Source organism: Macaca mulatta, chromosome 6, assembly GCF_049350105.2.
Source record: "Macaca mulatta isolate MMU2019108-1 chromosome 6, T2T-MMU8v2.0, whole genome shotgun sequence".
Lineage (NCBI taxonomy): Eukaryota > Metazoa > Chordata > Mammalia > Primates > Cercopithecidae > Macaca > Macaca mulatta.
This window is the reverse complement of record NC_133411.1, coordinates 59695373-59710993: the sequence shown is the minus strand read 5'-3', so window position 1 is coordinate 59710993 and position 15621 is coordinate 59695373. Positions and strand designations below refer to the sequence as shown.

The 15621-nt window shown below is 33.8% G+C and overlaps 1 long non-coding RNA gene across 1 annotated transcript in view; it reads right to left on the bottom strand.

The window, feature by feature from the left end:
• Positions 1-14656, bottom strand: part of LOC114678681 (uncharacterized) — a 34420-nt gene extending 19764 nt beyond the window's left edge. The window contains exons 1-3 of the long non-coding RNA XR_003730143.1: positions 14619-14656; positions 12542-12576; positions 10770-10801 (exon numbers count right to left, since the gene is read on the bottom strand). This is a non-coding gene — a long non-coding RNA (uncharacterized LOC114678681). The remainder of the gene's footprint in view (positions 1-10769; positions 10802-12541; positions 12577-14618) is intronic.
• Positions 14657-15621: the final 965 nt, after the last annotated feature.

The window sequence follows — 15621 nt, the reverse complement described above, 5'->3', positions numbered from 1 at the left end:
CCAAAGAATGTGGGGAGCTTCTATAAATTTGCAATAGAAGGGAAATGGATTCTCCTCCAGAATTTCCAGAAACAAAGGCAGTCCTGTGCACAACTTGAACTTAGCTTAGTGAGACCTATGTTGAACTTCTGACCTGGAAAACTATAAAAAAATAAACTTGTAGTGCTTAAGCCAGTAAGTTTGGGGTAATTTGTTATAGCAGAAATGAAAACTAAATACATCACTATCAATAGAATGTTTATCACATTTATTTCATAATTGCTCAATTTATATTTCTAATATTACCACATATTAAAATACTTTAATCTCATTTCAACAGTAATTTTCTATATAAGGATAAAAGAGATTCTACATATAAAGGACCCAGTTTGGTTCAGAAACAATTCAGGTGAAAACACAGGGCATTCGGCAGAGAGTGTTTCCCTGCTTGATAAGTGCTATGGCTGAAATATTGCTGATGATGTTGATAGACATGATTCCCCGCATAATGCAATAGTAAATACTAGATGTAAAGGGAATGTTCAGTGCCTGGTAAGTAGGCACTGAGAATAATGGCTTGAAACATGCATGCAATTGCCACTTTAGTACAACCTGCTACATGGCATAGGACAAGATAGTCAAGTTAAAAAAAAAAAAAAAAAAAAAAAAAAAAACTAAACTAAATATAAAAATAAACCATCCATGTTTTAACCCAAATGACACCTCCATTGGAAAGCCATTCCCAATCCCTCCAACTAGATTAGGAAACCCTGTTACCATATTTCTAAATCATTTGGTATCTATTAAGCATATCTCTCAAAACTTCTAATTATTTGATTATATTTATCTTCTGTGATAGAATGTAAGTCCCATGGAGGCAAAGATAGCATTTGCCTTGCGTACAGTTGTATCCCTAGCATCTACTGTAGAATGGCATATAGAATACACTTATTAAAAGACTTTTGTCTAATAGATTGACTGAGTCAAAAGACAGGGTTTCTAGTGCTGGCTCTGTCAAAAGGTACATACATGAACTTGGGAAATACAATTGATTTTCTGAGCCAGTTTTCTGGTCAAGAAAATTACAGGGATTTGAAATGTTGAACATATTAATTCTAACATATTTTATGTATAAATACAATATGTTTATCATGTAATTATCTAATTATAATTTTAATATATAACTATGGCACTTATTTCATAAAATCAATAGTATAAAAGTAAACATATGGAGAACTCAGAAACAGTAGGGCCTGACTTTTATAATTTTTTTCTAAATGCAAAGGTAATGCAGTTTGTTATAAAAATATTTACTGAATATAAAATGTGAAAATATTTCTCATTCTCCATCTTTACTTTTTAAAGATAAATATTATTAATTATAGTTTCTGTTATAGCCTTTGTGAACCATCTCTTTAGATGACATACACAGAAAAAAATACTGGAAGAAAATTCAAAAGACAATTTTTTTCCAGCAATTTAATTTTTTAAAAGCTATAGATCATCTACTGTAAAGATTTACAATTTATTGTGTTTTGTGGTAAACATTTGATAGTAAATTATACATTTTTTTGGTAAGCTTCCTATCACCAAATTTCTTCATAAATGTGCATAGTATATAATATTAAACATTTAAATAACTATCTTTAATTTTTCAAGATTACTGCAAGTATAATATATGCAAAGTATATTCAATCGGTGGATGAGAGCAATGCAAGGTAAATGTGGCCCTGGATGACTACCTTGATGCATCAAAAATGGTGGCAGCTGAAAGCTGTCAGGTAAATTTGCTTTCTGCCGAAGGTTCTTTTGAAGGGAATTCTGAGCACGGAACGTTCATGGTTGCTTCATCCTAGGAGAATCCTTTCAGCAATATAGTGATTGGCAACATTCTGAATTGAGAATATAAACATATTTATTAACATTAACATGTAAGTTGTAAATAGTTCCTTTAAATTTCTATTTTAAGCATTTGAGTAATTTAAAACCATAATAAAGACATGACACAAAAGTTGCAAAGAACATTTAAACATTGCCAACAATCTCCAATTTCATCTCAGGCAGAGAGCACCTTTTTCTCTCTGCCCAGCTACCAGTTCTTCTTGAGAGACTATTCTAAGTTCTATCTTTCCTTGAGTCTTCATCTGGCTACTCCATTTACCTTGAAAACACACTTCCCAGCCCTTGCACACTGACATAACCCCTCAGGGTTGCATCGCTCTCTTCTTCTTTGAGTTAGCTTTCATTATGCAAAAAGTTACTACAAATGAAAAACAAAGTCAAATTCTAATGCAATTCAAACATAAATATGAATGCAATAATGGAAAATGTTTTACTGAAACCAATTACACAAGCACTTTGCAAGGGAATATTGTCACCGCAGTTTCCTTTCATCACTATTTTATTTATTTATTTATTTATTTTTTATCCTTTTATTATTATTATACTTTAAGTTCTAGGGTACATGTGCATAATGTGCAGGTTTGTTACATATGTATACTTGTGCCATGTTGCTGTGCTGCACCCATCAACTCGTCAGCACCCATCAACTCGTCATTTACATCAGGTATAACTCCCAATGCAATCCTTCCCCCCTCCCCCCTCCCCACTCCCCATGATAGGGCCCGGTGTGTGATGTTCCCCTTCCCGAGTCCAAGTGATCTCATTGTTCAGTTCCCACCTATGAGTGAGAACATGCGGTGTTTGGTTTTCTGTTCTCGTGATGTCCATCAGTGACAGACTGGATTAAGAAAATGTGGCACATATACACCATGGAATACTATGCAGCCATAAAAAGGATAAGTTTGTGTCCTTTGTAGGGACATGGATGCAGCTGGAAACCATCATTCATCACTATTTTATAGTGAGTCCTATGTTGCTCTGATTCCTCCCGCCCCGACTTTGCTCTATTTGATTTTTTGTGAAACTTTCATTTGCAGTGTTGTGGTGTTGTTTGGCCTTAATCCCTCATGTATACCACTCATCTTAGGTCTTTACTTTAGAGCCTGTGGTTATTAAAGAGTATTGATAAATTCCTATTTGATTAAAAATGAAATTATTAACACAAACACCAACATCTGTCATAAGGTCACTAACTGAATGATCTAGATTATGTTTACATATTTTAATATTATCATTAATATTAAATAGATACAATGATTATAACTATATAAATAAAAATCTATAGCTATCTAATCATAATAATACCATTACCTTACCTACTTCCCTCATGTTTGGCCTCTGTTACCTCAACAGTAGTAGCCCCATCATCTCTTTGATTTTAGAATTTTTTGCCTGCATAGAGTAGGCAACATGTGCATGGTATCTTTTTTCCAAAGTATTACCAAAACCTATACATTAAATGTTTCTAATTCCTAAAAGTCATAAAATCCTAAGCTTTATCCTGATTCTGTAACTTGTTTGTATTGCATTATTATTATTTGAAAAGTTTAGAGATTATAGCCATTTAATGATAAAATAACGATCTTTAAAATTATCTATTTCTGCCATCTTGTTCTGCCACTGAGAAAGGTACGATGATATGCCTTTGAAGAGTCACAGAGTCAATCATTGGCAAAGGAGAGGCCAATGTCCCTGTCTCCTATTACTCTTTTATCATACATGTGAGCCACAGTGTGCAGTGAAATAATTCAAAGGAAGTAACAAGCTTTTTATATGATTTCAGATTTTTTTTTTAAACAGGTTCTCACTCTGTTGTCCAGTTTGGAGTGCAGTGGTAACATCACTGCTCACTGCAGCCTCAGTCTTCCGGGCTCAAGCAATCCTCCTGTCTCAGCTTCCCGAAGTGCTGGGGTTATAGGCATGAGCCACTGCGCCCAGATAACTTCAGATTTTAAAATTTTTATAAAGGCCCTTTGTGGTCAAAAATGTGATGCCATTTGAGTTAATCTATTCACATTTTCTTAGTGCTTCCATTGTGATAAGAACTGCTGAGACAATACATGTCATTTAGATTCAAAACTCATTTTTAAATATTGTACTTTATACTTGGTTTTAAAATCATAATTACCGTACCCAAAAGGACCGGCATGTATAAGACACATTTTTTTTCTCAGTTTTTATCACACTTGTGTTTGGTAGAAGTGAGAGGAAAATCATGATTAAGTTACTTGAAATCTAGAATGTAAATACATAGATGATTGCAAAACTAAATTAAAAAGGAGGATACTTAAGAATGTCTTTTTGCCCTGCCAAACTCCAGATATGTACTTTTATGTAAAATATAACACCTTCAGGTTATTGTTTAACTGATAACATTTGCAGGCTGTTTTTTAATATCATGAAAAAAATCAGATATCTGAAACCATTGAACAGCAAATAATTTATGCAAAGTTGTATCTTACTCACTCATAACATATTAATCTAGTTTCTAGAAAACTTCGTGTAACTGATAAAATCTTACTGTGCAGATTATATTTGTTATGTAATATGAATCAAGAATATCCATTTTCTCCCTCCTGTCTCTGTTTTTTTCTATAACAAGGTCAACTGTAGAAAAACAGTAAGCTGCTAGTGTGCCTGCCAAGTTTTAATTGAAATGTTGTGATAAATTTCACTGCCAGGTCAGATGTTATTTTCTGGTTAAGGAGGGTCAAGTTGGTCTCTTAAAGAACCACTTTTGATTTTTATAGTGTCCAGTGATTTGTTCCTGGAAGTTGATTTACCGCAGAGTTGACCTCTGTCCTCTCAGTTGCCCTTTGCCAGCATTGTCAAGTCTCCAGTTCACCTATGGCCACTGGCAGAAAAAAGTATTTTATTAAATGAGGCTTCCCATTTTATTAGTGTGAAAATAGGCCTTTCCTAATCGATAGGACAGGAAGCATTCACTTTATTGCTTTAGACTAGAGACTAAAGGTCATTTAACACAAATAGAATGAGGCACATAACAAAAACAGCAGTAAATATTTGATAAGTCAGCATAAATAACTTGGTTAGTGTAAAAAATGCCTGCCCTCTTCAATGTATGTATTAAGTTAATAAAAAATATTTAAAATCGTTGAAATTTAGAACAACTATATTTTAGATGATAATCTTTAAAAATAGTTAATATTAAATCACAATTTTGGTTTGATTTTTGAATACATCAATCCCAAGTTCCTGCTTAGGATTTAAATAATATCAATACTTATAAAGTAAGTAGCTTCTATTCTATAATTTCCAAGTGCTTTATTATTATAAATACTATAAAAATTTCTTAAGAAGACAGTGTATTTTGGAGAACATGAGTAAACTGTATAGTGAGAGAAACAAAGACGAAAATGGCAATAGCTTTGCATTCACTGATGAAAATATTGTGGAGGTGACATTAGAAAGCAAGGAATATGCCTTCATAATCTATGTCTTGGTGAAGTATTACTCAAGGTTGGTGGGCTGGCAGTAATCACTCAGCGTCATCTACTTCAATTTTACAGACTGGCTTTGCAAGACCTACAAGGTTCCATTGTTCTATTCCAAACATACATCTTAAGCATCTTGGCACCTTAGTAACATTTTCAACTTTTCATTAACACTTGAAAATTCACTTATATTACCTGAATAACACCTTTACTTTTACCATTTTAAGACAAGTTATTTAGGTCCTCTGTTTAACATATAAATGTATATAAATACTAATATGACCATTTTAATCAAAATTTACAATGTATTAATAATATTATTTGGCACATGTTTTGTTGTAATATCACGTATGCATACACACTGTAGCAAAAACTTTCTATGGTAGAAAATACATAGAAAAGCCCCTTTTTGAATAGTGGATAGAAGTTACTGCTAAGAGATGCAGAAATTTTAAACAACTTACCTAAAGCTTGTGATTGTTCTTAAGCAAGTGATGATGGCAACTTCAGAATACACACCTTTTAGAATTTGAATTTGAATTATTACTTCTGAATTTAGAATTACATGAGCTAACATACACAAAAATATAAAGAACAATCTGTGTGTTGTTATTTTTATGATTTCTTGGTGGATTTTATTCAGGATGCTTACTTACTAAGCTAAATGTAATGGTTCTTTCATTACCCTAGAACTGCAGTGTGTGCACTTCAATGCTCTTGTTATTTATGTAAATTATTGGCAGTCATAAAAAGCTCAGAAAAGTTTACTATTCAACAGTATAGTAGTGAATAGAGTGCTGTGTCAGACTAATTCTTTTATCATGAAAGGTAAGCAAGAAATTTGACTGTATAACAAAGGAGCATAATTTTACAGCCACTGGCATATGGTTCTTCAGAAATAATCAGTCTGTGAGGCTTCAAATATGCAAATTCAGTTTGATTAACTTCCATGAATTCCAAATTTAAAAAATAATTATGCTGGCCTACATGAGAGGACACATAAGTAACAATAATAAATTTTTCATTTTTCACCCACTAAGCATGATGTCATTACAAGCCTGAAGCATGTGGTGGGGAGCCCGTTGCTGTGAACAGGATGATCTTGGGCTCTATTCCCTTCTGAGAGTGGGCTGGGCTGGAGGCCTAGGGAAGTGGGAGTTGGGAGCCGATTTCACAAGAGCTCTTATGGACATAAGGAGTTACGGGCATGAGGAGTGTTCTAGGTCCAGATGACCAAGTGTGACAGAGAATTAAGGAGGTATTCTTTTCTCCATGTCTGCTAGAAACCCACTACAAGAACAGGACACTTGAATGGCCTTGAATGACAGACACTTGAGATCTTATAATAGCAGTGGCAACAGAGAAGCCCTTTCAAGTTACTTTGCCAAGACTTTATATAAAATAGAGTGAGCCAAAGCAGGAGGGAAAGTACATGGGGAGTGTCATGTGGTAATTGTAGTGGGCATACTGGTGACATTGTCTTGTAAGTAAACATGAAGGTAAACTCCAAAGTCTCTCAGAAAAGTACGTGGAGGATTGAGAGCATGCCACATGGTGGCATCCATGCACAGGTAGGGATTACTACTAATAATATTTACTATCACAAGTAGGTAAGGTCTCAAAAGCAGCTCAAAAATTCCTAAATAGCTGGTAATTAAAGCACATTATAGCACAGATTTCTTATGTTCCAAGCACCATTTTAAGGACTAGTGAGTTACTCATTTTTCCTAACAATCCTATAAAGTAGTTATAATATTTGTTCTCAGTGTAAGGTGAGGATGCTAAATCAGAGATATGATAAGTAACTAAGTAAATCGTGAAACTGTGAATCAAATTTAGGTAGTTCATGTTCTAAAGAGGTTAGACCTGTACATGTCACTTTTTAGGTGAAGAACATGAGTTATGAAGTTTAAGTCATCTTTCAAGGCACACAGAAATAGCAATCCACAAAGCATGGACTTGAATGTAGGTCATTCTGAAATCAAAATTCACTACTTTTAACCATCTCATTATCCTGTAAAGCACATGAGGAATGCGGTGAAGATGCTGGGCCTCAGAGCTTTTGAGTGTTCTTGCCTTAGCTGATAGGGTATCTACTGGTGGAGAATATGACTTGCTTACCTGCCCATACTTACCAAATCAACTATGATTCGGCCCACTCTGTGTTTCTTAGTTGTCTTAAATAGCCAGTTGCCTCAAATGTGACTAATTTATTCCAACTGGCTACCAAAACCACTATTTACTGAAAGCCTAGTATTCCTTGGGCACTATGTTAAATGAACGTATACATTACATCTGTGACTCCTCACACCAGTGCTGAGAGAAACGTATGATTAACTTTGTTTTACATATGAAGAAATTGATTCTAGAAGTCTAACTCACCTAAGGCCATGCCCCAGGTGACAAGAAGCTAACCAGATCTATCTGATGGTGCCATTAATGCTACATCACTCTCCCAAAGACACCCAAATCCACTTGATTAACTGCATGTCCTGCAATTGTATGGACATAGGATTCTATGACACAATCTCATCTGAGCTTGACATAATGGTGTCTGCCACTCCACTCCATTTAACTACTTTTTTTTTGTTGATTTTCATGCATAAATCAATGAAAATTGTAATGACAAAATATAAAAACAAAATGAAAATACATATACACATATCATATATGAAATATAAATATCAATGTATAAATAATATTCTTATTAAAATATTTCTTTTGTGCTATTATATTCCAAGGTAGGTCACAAAAGCCAATGATTATTTTGAGAAATATATCTCATATTTTATTTAGTTCCTATTTATTTAATAAGGGACCTAAATAATGTCCTTCCATATTTTTCACCTGCTTTCATGTACTTTGTCCTCTGGCTTATCAATTAATAAATTTCCATTTGAGAGCATGTCTTTTTCTCTTCTATTTGATGTTTAGCAGATGCCACCTGTTTCCAGAGGACAGGTTGTTTGTTGTTAGTAGAGCACAATAGTGAGTACAGAGCGTATAAACACAGTTGTTGGAGTATAATTACTTGAGCTCTTTATGGAGGTGGATCATCTCACAGTACAATGCTCAACAGGACAAAGTAAGGCCAACTGTCTTTTACAGCATCAGCTGCCACACTGAGTTTGGTGTTTTGCCACGACACCAAGTCTTTTTTGTTTATCAGGTAATTAACAGTAATGATGTCTTGCTGCTTGGCTTTGTTTCAGAACCAAAGCTCCTTCTCAGCAGATTTGGGTAGACTCTTAGGCTCAGGCCCATGGCCTGACTGTCATAAGCACCAGCAGGCAATTCTAGGTTTAATTACTTCCCTGTTTTGTTCTTTACATTGGGCAATAAACATCCAGTCTAAAGGCAATTTGTAGGAGAGAGGGGAGAGGAAAGGGAGGGGGTGACTCCTCTCACAGCAATGCATCCATCAAATAAACTAACTTAAAAACTGTTTTGACCTTGAGTTCTTAAACATTATTGTAATTCCCCATCTTATAAGGAAAAGCATTTTAAAGAAAGTTATTGAAATAAAACACAACCCTACAGATAGGCAGTCTGTTTATGAAATATGAGGGAATTCAATTACCCATGAATGGATGAATGGCTTTTTTTTCCCTCTCTTTGTCTGGTCATCATTGTTACTGTGGATTTCTTTAACAAAAGATATCAAAATAAACAGAAATGTCTCCGATGAACTGTGAGCCTACAGTTAAGTGGTGTATGTATGGGAGAGTGCCTCTTTTGGATGTATTTAGTATAAGTATTATTTTTTTAATGGTACATTATTGAATTTTGAGCAAAGTCACACTAAAAAAAAACAAATTACTACATAAGAATGAGCAAAGCTCTAGAAAAATACAACATGTAGATATTAATTTTTTCTTACACAAAGCAGGAACACATTTCATTAGAAGAAATATAAAATTTTAGATAATTTTGGTTAAATGTTGATTATAGATAAATTTATATGGAAATGATATACATTTGTTTTAGTACTTGTAATTTTTGAACCTCATCGAGTACTGATTTATAGCTTTTGTGTTATGGAAATTGTATTTTTAAATATTCTTTAATATGCAGTATTTGTAAGTAATTTTCAGTGCTTGTTAGTGATACTTGGCACATTTCAAATGCCCAAATCCTAAAATTGTTCATGTAATTGTATTTATTATATAATATTCTGACTCATATTATTTTTGCTAGATAAATCGATCTCTTTTGGATAAAACGATCAAATATTTAAAATGAATTTGTCTATTCTGTATTTACAAAGCATTTAATTATTCAACAAAGTATTCCATATTTTGGTCTCTTTTCTGCTTAATAAAGTATCTGAGTTACAAATACCAAACCAAAAGGTCCAATACGTAGTTCAAATAGCAATAGTAATTTGAAGTATGTATTGGACCTTTATGATAATAATTTTTCATTACAGTTGAATTTTAAACAAACCGTATGGAAGGTTTCATATGTAAAGGATGGGCGCGGAAAGTAAGGAAAAGAAAAGGATGGGTATAAAAAGGTGATTTTTATGTTTTCTAAAGAAATTTTGTATTAAATATATTCAGTGTTGTGAAATTCCTCCAGCATGGTTTTTTGGAAGTGTTCCCACTTCTTACAAACGTTCCTCAGATTTTTATGGATAGGATGTTCCATAGAGATGATGCACGGCCTTCTCTACAATATAAAAGCAAAGAAACTACTGCTTCCCTTGGCATTCAAGTAGTCTTTTCCATTTCTAAGTACATTTTGAAAAAATACATTTTACATGCTCTACTAATTGTATTCCATTTTTATATGTGGATTGAAAAGCAAATATTTAAAAACGTTAACAGCACTCAATTTGTTAAATACAAAATATCAGAAATACCAGATTTTCACTGTATCTATAATTTACCAGGTTATAGTAAGACCACTGGGAACATTTATATTTAAAAAGGGTTTAAATTGTTTTTCCACTAAATTTGCTCATTACTGGTTTAGCATGTTTAAAATTGATTTTACTGAGAGAAGAAATGAATAGATTGATTGTTCAAGTGGAATAGTATGAGGAAATATATAGTATATAGTAGTAGTGATTTTGAGAATTCCCATAAATGTGACAGGATATTGATAATCTACCAGAATTTGTCCACAGAACTCTTAAAATATAATGGTTCTCTTTCTCTTTTAATGTGAAAATTTTTCTAGCCTCAAAGTTCGTAAAAGAACCAATAAGCCCTTCACACCATTTTTTCATGTTTCTCATGCATGTAACAAAGGGCTCAGATTAAACTGGCATTTAATAAATTATAGCTATTTTATTATTAATAGCACAATGATTATTATGTATTATTAGTTTCTTTGGGGAAAAAGAAGCATTATAATAATTATCATTGAAACCATATTTCCAACTGGATAAAACAGTTTACATCTAAGAAGAATAGTTGTGACTTTTACCTCTTGGAAATAGCATCGACATCATTGTGGGTCTGGATGAAGATTGGAAAGAGAAAAATGTAACTGTCCTTTTCCTAGGACCTATCAACTATTATATCAATTGACATGATTCAAGCAGAGTTTTTTTTTTTTCACTCTAAAGCACAAAACAATACTAGGAATGGTAAAGGATGTGATAATTTTTAAACTAAGAACTTATAATACACTCTGTAAATGCAAGAAAGGGGTCCCTAAACTCACTTCTACCTTAAGCCACTTTTTCTGAGCAACAAAATGTCTTGGCAATTAAATAATTCATTGAAACAATAACAGCAGTCTAGTCAGATGATATTTCTTTGTTTAACCCAATTTTGCAGGATGAAACTATTTAGATGTGGACTTAGTGACTTCATTTGAACCTTCGTAGGTTCATGCTTTGTTGAATTGGACCGTAAGAGGAGATTCATACGCACCAAAGCCCATATTCACACTCTTAGTTCAAAACTTTTTAACTGGAATTTAATTTTAAACTTGAATAGAAGTATGAGACAATTCACATGTGGTCAAGGTGAACATAAAATTACCTAACTTGATGAAGACTGTACAAATTCTTCATAATCAGCAAATATTAAGCAGAAAATTTGAGCACTGTTTTGGGTATTTTTTGTTTTGTTTTTGCATTTCAACACCAAATTCCTTTTACATTTTTTTCACAAATCATGGAAAGAAGAGGAAGTAATAGTAATGATGGCGCTGATCCATTTTGACCATCTTATTATTTTCACCTTATTCATCTGGGAGCTACAGTGCAGTCTTAAGCATCCCATAAATACTGATCTAGCAAAAGGAAACAGACTGTATTTTTCCTCGACTCTCTGCATTGATATATTGAAATAGCAGGGAAGAAAAAAAAAAGGCCCATAATGCTTCATTAGTTAATTGTGCAGAGTACAGCTCTTTAGGGGTAAACAAGTGAAGGACATTTGCTGAATGGCCCCTCCTCGTCACACATATTATGGCCTAATGATGCTAGTAATGGTAGGAGTCTCCTGGAGAGTCATCTGTCAAATTAGCACATTGAATTATTTATTGCCTCAGGATAAAATTGTTGAAAGGTAGCAGCTGAGACATGGTTTTTATAAATCTAAAATTCAGAAAAAAATACTAAAAAACTCATACAGCTGCTTTGAGGGTACATTCGTTTTTTAACACTTGCATTTATGAACACAATAGTCTTTACTGAGTAAACAGACTGAGCTTATTTCTACCATTAAATCTGATTTTTTGTGTGTTTGTGTGTGTGTATGAAATCCTGAGTATTTTATGTCATTAGTGATATTGTAATAACCTAAAATTCAAATTAATTGTTAAGTCTTCATAACTCATTTCATCTATATCACCAATGATAACCGTAAGACAAAATGCCAATTTTTACTAGGCTTTGTGCCCAGAAACTAACATGGAGAGTATTGTTCTTGACTTCCACTTCTCAACTGTTCATGTTTTTGTTCCAGCACAGTGTTGTCTAAGATAGAAAATCTGCCCTCCTGGGACTTACGGAAAAAGGTAAACCCATGCTAAACTCTAAAAACAAAACAAAACAAAACAAAAAAACACGAAAGAGTAAATATGATAAGAAACATAAACTCAGAGGAATCTAAACATTAAAAAGTCTAATACAGTCAAGGTCTTTCAAAACATATTAATTATTTGTTCAGTATTTACTTAGTGGATACGTGCAGAAAATGCTTTTTCTATTCATAAATATTACATACAGAAATAAATTCACTTACCAATTTCTTCCACTGGCCAATGACGAGTCACTGTTCTGAAATAAATTAAAACAAAACAAAACAAAACAGTTAACCAATTCTATGTGGTCCCTGTTACCTCTTTATTTATTTATTTATTTATTTATTTTAATTCCTGCTCTAAATAGGTAACTAACTTGGGAAGACTTAACATCTCGATTATAAAATAGATCGCTAATTTCAAACAAGCAGAGTTACACTATGTATTATTTGGCCTCAAAGGAGCAATGTAATGAATTTCTTAACATTAAATCACTATGAGTAATCGAGAATGTATATGTGTGTGTATATGTATCCATTTAGTCAGAAACAACTCCAGTTAATTCTAGTAATGTTCTGAGTGGTAGAAGAAACTGGCATCTGGCAACTTCTGTTTGGCTGACCTGCTACTGGGGAAGTGATCATAGAGAAAATAGCATCAAATCAGGGTATTGAAATATGAATGAGCTTTCAATACACAGGGAGAAAGACATAACCAGTTATCTTGGAGAAAAAAACAGTTTGGACCAGGATATTGAAAAGATATAAAGAAAATTAATCTAAAAACCAAGTTGTATAAGATCATGGAAGGTCTTGGCCGGGCGCGGTGGCTCAAGCCTGTAATCCCAGCACTTTGGGAGGCCGAGACGGGCGGATCACGAGGTCAGGAGATCGAGACCATCCTGGCTATCCCGGTGAAACCCCGTCTCTACTTAAAAATACAAAAAAACTGGCCGGGCGCGGTGGCGGGCGCCTGTAGTCCCAGCTACTCGGGAGGCTGAGGCAGGAGAATGGCGTGAACCCGGGAGGCGGAGCTTGCAGTGAGCTGAGATCCGGCCATTGCACTCCAGCCTGGGCGGCAGAGCGAGACTCCGTCTCAAAAAAAAAAAAAAAAAAAAAAGATAATGGATGGTCTTGACATGTTAAGAAGCATATAATTTATTTTAAGGAAAAAAATTCAAACAGATGTAGAGAAATAGATTCAGCAGAAGAATCTTTAGGAAAAGTTTAAATAATGTTGGATAAATTCTAAAATAATATATACATTCTAGTTTTCATCATTATCGCCACCATAAATATACCACACGGGAAAGGTGAAGAGACAGAAAGAGGAAAAGTAGAAGTACTAAATTAAGTGGCCACTGTCCTGGGAGAATGGTGATGCTAATTATCAAGTAAAAGAATCAGGGAGAAAGAGTCAAGTTTAATAATGAAAATAACAATATTTTATTATTGACATTCAGATTTGAAGATTTTGGTGAAGTATTTAAACTGAAATGTCCAGAAAGTTGTTGAAAAGTCAAAGTGTAGCTCAAAGATAGGTAAGTTAAAAATTTACAGCTGATAAATGGAAATTACTTTCACGTGGATAGAAAGTCATGCGAATAGCTAAATTGGTTACTTGATGTGATTTGGTCAACGCAAATGTTGTCTGCCTGCATATTTTACTTTCTTTTGATAGTATGGGCATCATGTAGAATAATTACTGTTTTTATTACCCCATCAATTTTCTCATCAAGATCTGATTTTTCTTATTGCTATTGCCATTTTAATTCTTTTCATCTCAGCTCTTCTTTCCGAAGTTCTTTTGTATTGACCTTTCTTTTCATCTTTATTAATTTTGTATTTTTCTTTTAAACTTGTTATTGAAATGAGAAATGTCTACTCTATCTTCCAAGAGCTTCCGTGTTTCATAGATACTCTTTAACTTAATAGAAGTAAAAGTATGGGGAAACTGTTATTCCCAGCTTGTAGCAGTTGAAGCAGACCTGCTGATGACCCAGGTCTATGCAATTCCGAAGTTTTGATTTTGCTCTTTTGTTCTTTCTATATCACATTGCTTCCTCCATAGACAATATCTCAGCTTTTTACCTTAATTTCTAATAGCTATCCTTAATCCCCTACTCCTATCTCATTTTCTCTTATCAGTCACCTCTCTTATTGCAGATCTACTCCTCCAGTTAGCACTCTTCCTCATGCTGCTGTTCGGTGTCTTTAAATCCTCTTCTCATACTTCCTTATGCTCATCTGCTCAAACCATTAAGTTTTATCAACCCAAAAACATTTACAACAATTTTACCTTTAAAATTGATGATGGAGTGGTCTCAAACCCACCCTCCCTTCAATACCCAAAAGATGGCATTGAAATCCCTTGCTATGTTAGAAAGTCCACACTGTGACAACAGAATGGAAAGTATAATTTTGACTGTATGTCATTTGCTTAGACAAATCACCAACAGTTTTTCTGCTTATATGAATACGTTTTAAATTGTAGTATTATTTTTCTTGTTCACAAACTTGTAATATGTGGTCAAAAATATATTTCAAAGGTGAACATTTTTTAGACAGTAGAACTGCTCTAAGCAGTCAAATTTTTTAAATATCATGCTTTTTTTTGTTTGTTTGTTTCTTTAGAATGGTTATCTATTAGGTAATAGCTGGGTTCGACTGAAGCAGGATATCAACTGATGCCTACCTGGCAATTAAGAAAACCAGAATTTCATCTATCATTCTCCCAAAGAACTGTAGGACTGATACCTGGAACAGGGAGTAGTAGCAGCTGACTGTTGGAGCAGGTTATATTGAGCTTACTTTGGAGGAAAAATACACTAATTTCATATCTAGGAGTTTGTGTTAAAATAAATGTGGGAAGGTATGTTATTTTAAAGGAGCCATACTTACATCGACCATAAAACCTGAGGGAATGGTGCTGGTGTTCCAGTAGGTGGCAATCTTCCCCCAGAATATGCAGCTAACCAAGGTCCTAGTGCAGGTTTGGGATGTGCTGCTTGCCTAAATTAACACCAAGGATTCTGTCTCTAAAAGTTCAAAACTTCAACAAAAGAACAAACCTCTTTGTATATTAGAACACTTTCCACGCTCTTAGTAGACTAAATCTTAGTGGCTTTATCTTGCATCACCAAACTAAATCAGGTATTCTTTAGGCCTTATCTTTTCTGTTCATGAGTTATGTATGTACAGCCATATAAGTATACCATCTCCATCATCCTTCTCAAATTATTCATGTATATTAGAGACTGCTCTTTGCCAGACATCAATTTATAACATTATGAAGACAGTTA